We start from the raw sequence: 9092 nt of genomic DNA on the forward strand, positions 1-9092 counted from the left end.
TGGACTTTGTGTGGGGTGAAGGGAGATGGACATTCTGTGGGGTGAAGTGAGATGGACACTGTGGGGTGAAGGGAGATGGACTGTGTGGGGTGAAGGGAGATGGACACTGTGGGGTGAAGGGAGATGGACATTCTGTGGGTGAAGGGAGATGGACATTCTGTGGGTGAAGGGAGATGGACACTGTGGGGTGAAGGGAGATGGACATTCTGTGGGTGAAGGGAGATGGACACTGTGTGAGATGAAGGGAAATGGACATTGTGTGGGGTGAAGGGAGATGGACTTTGTGTGGGTGAAGGGAGATGGACACTGTGGGGTGAAGGGAGATGGACATTGTGTGGGGTGAAGGGAGATGGACACTGTGTGAGGTGAAGGGAGATGGACTTTGTGTGGGGTGAAGTGAGATGGACACTGTGGGGTGAAGGGAGATGGACATTCTGTGGGTGAAGGGAGATGGACACTGTGTGAGGTGAAGGGAAATGGACATTGTGTGGGGTGAAGGGAGATGGACTTTGTGTGGGTGAAGTGAGATGGACACTGTGGGGTGAAGGGAGATGGACATTGTGTGGGTGAAGTGAGATGGACACTGTGGGGTGAAGGGAGATGGACTTTGTGTGGGTGAAGGGAGATGGACTTTGTGTGGGTGAAGGGAGATGGACACTGTGGGGTGAAGGGAGATGGACTTTGTGTGGGGTGAAGTGAGATGGACACTGTGGGGTGAAGGGAGATGGACATTCTGTGGGTGAAGGGAGATGGACATTCTGTGGGTGAAGGGAGATGGACACTGTGGGGTGAAGGGAGATGGACATTCTGTGGGTGAAGGGAGATGGACTTTGTGTGGGGTGAAGGGAGATGGACATTCTGTGGGGTGAAGTGAGATGGACACTGTGGGGTGAAGGGAGATGGACTGTGTGGGGTGAAGGGAGATGGACACTGTGGGGTGAAGGGAGATGGACATTCTGTGGGTGAAGGGAGATGGACATTCTGTGGGTGAAGGGAGATGGACACTGTGGGGTGAAGGGAGATGGACATTCTGTGGGTGAAGGGAGATGGACTGTGTGAGATGAAGGGAAATGGACATTGTGTGGGGTGAAGGGAGATGGACATTGTGTGGGGTGAAGGGAGATGGACACTGTGTGAGGTGAAGGGAGATGGACTTTGTGTGGGGTGAAGTGAGATGGACACTGTGGGGTGAAGGGAGATGGACATACTGTGGGTGAAGGGAGATGGACACTGTGTGAGGTGAAGGGAAATGGACATTGTGTGGGGTGAAGGGAGATGGACTTTGTGTGGGTGAAGTGAGATGGACACTGTGGGGTGAAGGGAGATGGACATTCTGTGGGTGAAGGGAGATGGACATTCTGGGGGTGAAGTGAGATGGACACTGTGGGGTGAAGGGAGATGGACATTCTGTGGGTGAAGGGAGATGGACTGTGTGGGGTGAAGGGAGATGGACAGTGTGGGGTGAAGGGAGATGGACATTCTGTGGGGTGAAGGGAGATGGACTTTGTGTGGGGTGAAGGGAGATGGACATTCTGTGGGTGAAGGGAGATGGACTGTGTGGGGTGAAGGGAAATGGACATTCTGTGGGTGAAGGGAGATGGACATTCTGTGGGGTGAAGGGAGATGGACATTCTGTGGGGTGAAGGGAGATGGACTGTGTGGGGTGAAGGGAGATGGACATTCTGTGGGTGAAGGGAGATGGACATTCTGTGGGGTGAAGGGAGATGGACTTTCTGTGGGTGAAGGGAGATGGACTGTGTGGGGTGAAGGGAAATGGACATTCTGTGGGTGAAGGGAGATGGACATTCTGTGGGTGAAGTGATATGGACACTGTGTGGGGTGAAGGGGGATGGACATTCTGTGGGTGAAGGGAGATGGACATTCTGTGGGTGAAGTGATATGGACACTGTGTGGGGTGAAGGGAGATGGACAGTGTGGGGTGAAGGGAGATGGACTGTGTGGGGTGAAGGGAGATGGACAGTGTGGGGTGAAGGGAGATGGACATTCTGTGGGGTGAAGGGAGATGGACTTTGTGTGGGGTGAAGGGAGATGGACATTCTGTGGGTGAAGGGAGATGGACTGTGTGGGGTGAAGGGAAATGGACATTCTGTGGGTGAAGGGAGATGGACATTCTGTGGGTGAAGGGAGATGGACATTCTGTGGGGTGAAGGGAGATGGACTGTGTGGGGTGAAGGGAGATGGACATTCTGTGGGTGAAGGGAGATGGACATTCTGTGGGGTGAAGGGAGATGGACATTCTGTGGGTGAAGGGAGATGGACTGTGTGGGGTGAAGGGAGATGGACATTCTGTGGGTGAAGGGAGATGGACATTCTGTGGGGTGAAGGGAGATGGACATTCTGTGGGTGAAGGGAGATGGACATTCTGTGGGTGAAGGGAGATGGACATTCTGTGGGTGAAGTGATATGGACACTGTGTGGGGTGAAGGGAGATGGACTTTGTGTGGGTGAAGTGAGATGGACACTGTGGGGTGAAGGGAGATGGACATTGTGTGGGGTGAAGGGAGATGGACACTGTGTGAGGTGAAGGGAAATAGACATTGTGTGGGATAGAGTAAGATGGACACTGTGGGGTCAAAGGAGATGGACATTATGTGGGGCGAAGGGAGGATGGACTGTATGGAGCGAAGGGGGTTGGACATTGTTTGCAGTGAAGGGAGATGGACTTTGTGTTTGATAAAGGAAGATGGACTGTGTGGGATGATGGGAGATGGACTGTGTGGAGCGAAGGGGCATGGACACTGTGTGGGATGATGGGAGATGAGCTTTGTCTAGGATAAAGGAAGATGGACACTGTGTGGAGCGAAGGGAGATGGACATTGTGTGGGATAAAGGGAGATGGACACTGTGCGGGATGATGGGAGATGGACTGTGTGGAGCGAAGGGGCATGGACATTGTTTTGCGGTGAAGGGAGACGGACTTTGTGTTTGATAAAGGAAGATAGACACTGTTAGGGGTGAAGGGGGATGGACATTGTGATGAATATAAGACAACTGGAAAAGAACTCAAGAAGGTAATTAAGGAAAAGCAGGAGGGATCCTGAAAAGTCCTTGGCTAGTTGGATTAGAAAGAATCCCAAGGCATTCTATACTTCCATCAAGAGAAAGTGGATAATTAGGAAGAGGGTAGGGCCACTCAAGGATAAAAGGGGGTGGGGCATTTGCCTGGGCATGGGTGAGGTACTCCAGATCATTAACAAGGAGAAGAATGTAGAGGATAGGGAGAACAGTGGTGAGCATATGCGTATGTTAGGGGACGGAAAGGTAAAGGGGAGGTAGTGTTGCGTCTCTTAAAGAGCATTAAGGTGGATAAGTCCTCAGGGCCTGATGGTACATACCCCAGATTATTGAGAGGCAAAAGAAGAAGCTGTTGGGGACTTGACCAATATCTTTGTGTCCTCTCTAGCCTCGGGTGAGGCCCCGGAGGACTGGGAAGTAGCTAATTCTTGTTATCATTATTTAAACAGGGCTACAGGGGTCATCCTGCAAATGATAGACCGGCCAGTCTCACATCAGTGGCAGGGAAGTTACCGGACAGCCTTCTGAAAGATAGCATTCGGAAAATCATGGCCTAATTAGAGGGAGCCAGCTTGGCTTTGTGCCGGGCAAGTTATGTCTAAATCGAATGAGTTTTTCTTTTGACAAGGTGACTCTGATCAGGCCGCATCTGAACCAACGTTCCCTCTAACAACCAGTGCGTCCGCAGAAAACTTGTGCCGTGCAATCTTTCTGCTCAGCAACGACAGCACTGTTCTGCCTGTGAATGGACCAGAGAGACACGCCGCTAAGGGTGTAAGTTTTTATTTGGCATGCCCAGTATTTGGAGACACTCTGGAGAGAAGATCCTTGAACCAAGTTACATCACATTTTCATCTGCTAAAGAACAATTGCTATAGTTACACTGGATTCATAATGCTTTCTTTGAGTTACATATAATCAGACTCAGATTTAATCGCTGACGTATGCCGTGAAGTTTGTAAACTTTGCCGCAGCAGTACAATTAAATACATAATAATGGAGAAAAACTATGAATTAAAGTAATTATATATATTAAATAGTTAAATTAAAAAATATTGCAGTAAAATAGAAATAAAAAAGTAGTGAGGTAGTGTTCATGGGATCAATGCTCATTCAGATGGCAGAGGGGAGGAAGCTGTTCCTGAATCGTTGAGTGTGTGTCTTCAGGCTCCTGTACCTCCTTCCTGATGGCAGAAGGGAGGAAGCTGTTCCTGAATCACTGAGTGTGTGTCTTCAGGCTCCTGTACCTCCTGCCTGATGGTATCAGTGAGAACAGGGCACGGCCTGGGTAATGGATGGCAGAGGGGAAGAAGCTGTTCCTGAATCGCTGAGTGTGTGTCTTCAGGCTTCCTGATGGTAGCAGTGAGAACAAGGCATGACCTGAGTCCTTAATGATGAAGGCCATCTTTTTGAGCACAACTCCTTGAAGATGGCATCCGTTAGTTTTGTGAAACCATGGATTTGCACCTTGGAAGAGACTGGCAGTTGCCCAAGCTGCAAGTCTCCCCTCTCCACGCCACCAATGTGGTCTCAAGCAGCTCGGCACCGGTGTCGTCGCAGAGCAATGTGTTGTTATGAAGCTCAAGGACGCAACACGCCGCCTCAGCTGAGGCTCAAACCAGTGACCTTTAGATCACTAGGCCGATGCCTTATCCACTAGGCCACGCGCCAACTCCTGGATATTATAGAGGCTAATACCCACGATGGAGCTGACTAACTTTACAGCTCTCTGCAGCTGACTTTGATCCCGTGCAGGAGCTCTCCTGCATCCCCTTATCAGATGGCGACGCACCCAGTCAGAATGCTTTCCACAGTACACCTGTAGAATTTGCAGCTGGTTTAGGTGACGTACAAGATCTCCTTAAACTCCCACTGGTCACTGTCTTGCCTTCTTCGAGGTTGCATTAATATGTTGGGAGCAACTCACACAAAATGCTGGAGGAACTAAGCAGGCCAGGCAACATCTGTGGGAAAAGTACAGACAAGGCTTTGGCTGAGCTCCTTTGGCAGGACTGAGGAGGAAAAAGGAAGATTTCATCTTCCTCAGGGTAGGCGTTCCTGGAAGAGACTTTGCAGCATAGTAGTCAAGTCACAAAGAAGAGACAATCTACAGATGCTGGAAATCCAAGCCTTCAGCCTGAAACGTCAGCGGTACTTTTTTCCGTAGATGCTGTCTGGCCTGCTGAGTTCCTCCAGCATTTTGTGTGTGTGTGTTGTTCTGACTTCCAGCATCTGCAGACTTCTCTTCTTTTTGGTATGTTGGGACCAGGTTAGGTCTCCCAGGAACTAGAAATTGTTCACTCTCTCAATCAGATCCCTCTATGAGGACTGGTGTGTGTTCCCCTCTGAAGTCTCCAATTTTCAGACACCCAGATCTTCACACCAACACACCTACAGTGAGTGTTAATCACCGCTGTCTCTTAGTTGCATTCATGCACATGCAGACATCTCAGGTCAATGGGATGCTTTCTGGTTTGCAATTGACCCCAGTCTGCAGCTCCAGGAAGACCATTGTTCCCAGCTGCATTTAAAATTCAATCTACTGTTATTTGTGAAGCCAAGCAGAGCTGCAGAATGGATGCTGCTAAAAAAGAGTGACAGGGGAGAGCCATTCAAAAATGCTAATGAGAGAGAGAGAGAGACTCATAATTCAGTATTTTGGCATCTGCAGTGATACTGCCACGGACACTTTGCTTTGAACATGAACTGCTCGTTAACACTCCCACTGAGACAAAAGGAGGTAGTGAGGTCTGAGGGACAGGGTGATACCCCATCGAGCGGGGGAGGGGGGATAAAATAGTGAGTTTGCTAAGACACCGCAGACACGCCACGAGACCCTGGGGCCATTGTGCCCCCACAAGTCGGTGGGAGTTTGGAGGACTGATTTGCAGGAATCGGCCTGAAGCTCACAGGGTATAAAGGTACGGCCGGTGGGGACCTGTTGTGTGTCCACCCTTGGCTGGGTGACGGGTTCACCACGGAAGAACGATTGCATCTGGAACGGAGGGGTCACAGTCGGTGACCACAACGGGACAACGATCACATCTGGAACGGAGGGGTCACAGTCAGTGACCACAACCGGACAAGAAGGTTGCCTGAAATCTCAGCTGTATCTCTCTCTCTCTCTCTCCAACAGACCACAACAACTACCTCGAACTACACTAAACTGAACTGAACTCTGCTTCTCCTGAAGACTGATCATTTACCCCTAGACTTCGATAGAGCTTGGCTGATTCCTATTCCCATATTTCTGTGTATATTATCACTGTTAACCTGTTACATTTATATCCTTGCCTTTAGTGTACTGTATTACTTAATTTACTAATAAACTTTATTAGTTTCTAGCAATTACAGACTCCAACGAGTGTTCCATTTCTGCTGGTTTAACAACCCCGTCACAGAGTATGTTAACCCTACAATCCACATTCAGATCTGAAGACAGGTTGATGTTGAAATTAGTATTGATTATATTCCATATCTCCAGAACAACTCCCTAACAACCAGTATACAGATAATTTTTGCACTGTATCTCAGTACGTGACAACAATAAACCAATTCCAATATGATAAGAGGGTGACTGTTGCCCTCTCTCAGGTAGGGCTGTCTGCATGTCGAGAATTTCCTGGACACTCTTCACGATTCTGCTTTATCAGGAGCCTCAGCCCTCCAGAGTGTGTAATTTTGAAAACGGTGAATGGGCAGAGCAGTGTGGAGGGGGTAACCGGAGATTTCTAGAAACGCTGGAACAGATGGTGACGGCAGCGCGCCATTTCATTGTTTTCTTGGACTCAACCTAACAATTTCAGAACAGATGGCAACAAGACTGAAGCCAGAAGAGTTAGAAATGTACTCACCAAATACTTTGACCCATAACTTACTGAATAAATAAGTATACTCACTTTGCCCTGTTTTCTGTCCTTGCTCGTATGAAGGTGGTTTCTCTATTTATGCAAGTACTTCTCTGACAATAGATGTGTAACAGCCATTGTATGGAAATAAAAGATAATACTGATGCAGACATGTTTTATACATTTAACAAGATACTTTATTAATGCAACAGAGTTAGCCAGTTTTTCAATGTTTATTGTCAGCCAGGTCATACTATCTGTGAACTCCCTGTTGGTTGCCTCCATACGCTCCAGTATTTGTTTTTTTTAGTTTTAAGACCTCCTGTGCGAGTCAGCTGCTGTCCGTCATTTGGCAATTTTCTTTTAAGTTTTTCTTGCCTGTAACTGCACAAACGCACACTTTCACAGCGAGATTCGACACCAAACATGTCGCTTGTCTTCTGTAGATGTGTCCTGCGTATGCCCAGTAGGAGGAGATTCGCCCAAATACCCGTTTTAATGTGGATAGAGATATTTTCAAAAACGCTTGGTGCGGACACCTATCATTTTTATGCAAAACCAGTGTTTTCAAAGTTATCCTGTCTAGTGTGGACGTAGTCTGAGACTCATTCCCTCTGACCCTCACCTCACCAGTTTGTATCAATGCACCAGACATTGAGAATTGAGATTACCTTTGACAATTGTCTACCGTCCATGTACCTATCCAAACGTCTAATGTTGAAATCGAGCACACATGCACAACTTGTGCCGTCAGGTCATTTCCCTTTGAGTGAAGGTGTTTTCCCTTGAACTTTTCACCTTTTACCCTTAACCCATGACCTCTGGTTGTCGTCCCACCCAACCTAAGCGGGAAAAAGCCTGCTTGCTTTTACCCCTCATAACTTTGCATATTGCTATGAAATCTCTTACTTTCTAAGAAATAGAGTCCAATCTTTCATTATGACTCCGGTCCTCCAGATCCAGCAGCATCCTTGTATTTCCATATTCCTGTAGGCAGGTGATCAAAACTGCACTTAATACTCTAATTTAGGCCTCACCAACATCTGATACAACTTCGACATAACATCCCATCTCCCAGACTCAGTACATTGATTTATGAAGGCCAATGTGCCAAAAGCTTTCTTTATGACCCTATCTACATGTGACACCACTTACTATGAATTATCTACCTGTACTCCCAGGTCCCTTTGTTCCACTGCACTCCTCAGTGCCCTACTGTTCTACTCTGGTTAGCGCAAAACCTCTCACTTGTCTGCATTAAATTCCATCTGCCATCTTTCCAGCTGATGCAGATCCGCCTGCAAGCCATGATGGCCTTCCTCACTGTCCACTACTCTCCTAATCTTTGTGTCCTCTGCAAATTAGTAGATTCTTCTAATTCCCACTGAATAATGGGTGTTATAGTGTGATCTCAACAAAGTGATCACTTCTACTTCAAAAATTGAGGAATAGAGGACCTCAGTATACAAGGTAGGACACACACTGAATGGTGGGGAGTGTCAATGGACAGTGGGGACAGAGGGATCTCGGTGTACAAGGGTAGAACACACACTGTGAATGGTGGGGAGTGTGGAGGGACAGAGGGACCTCGGTGTACAAGGTAGGACACACACTGAATGGTGGGGAGTGTCAATGGACAGTGGGGACAGAGGGATCTCGGTGTACAAGGGTAGAACACACACTGTGAATGGTGGGGAGTGTGGAGGGACAGAGGGACCTCGGTGTACAAGGGTAGAACACACACTGTGAATGGTGGGGAGTGTCGAGGGAGAGAGGGATCTCAGTGTACAAGGGCAGGACACACACTGTGAATGGTGGGGAGTGTGGAGGGACAGAGGGACCTCGGTGTACAAGGGCAGGACACACACTGTGAATGGTGGGGAGTGTCCAGGGACAGAGGGACCTCGGTGTACAAGGGCAGGACACACACTGTGAATGGTGTGGAGTGTCAAGGGACAGGGGGACCTCGGTGTATGAGGGCAGGACACACACTGTGAATGGTGTGGAGTGTCAATGGACAGTGGGGACAGAGGGATCTCAGTGTACAAGGGTAGAACACACACTGTGAATGGTGGGGAGTGTCGAGGGAGAGAGGGATCTCAGTGTACAAGGGCAGGACACACACTGTGAATGGTGGGGAGTGTGGAGGGACAGAGGGACCTCGGTGTACAAGGGCAGGACACACACTGTGAATGGTGGGGAGTGTTG

Source organism: Hypanus sabinus, chromosome 26, assembly GCF_030144855.1.
Source record: "Hypanus sabinus isolate sHypSab1 chromosome 26, sHypSab1.hap1, whole genome shotgun sequence".
Classification (NCBI taxonomy): domain Eukaryota; kingdom Metazoa; phylum Chordata; class Chondrichthyes; order Myliobatiformes; family Dasyatidae; genus Hypanus; species Hypanus sabinus.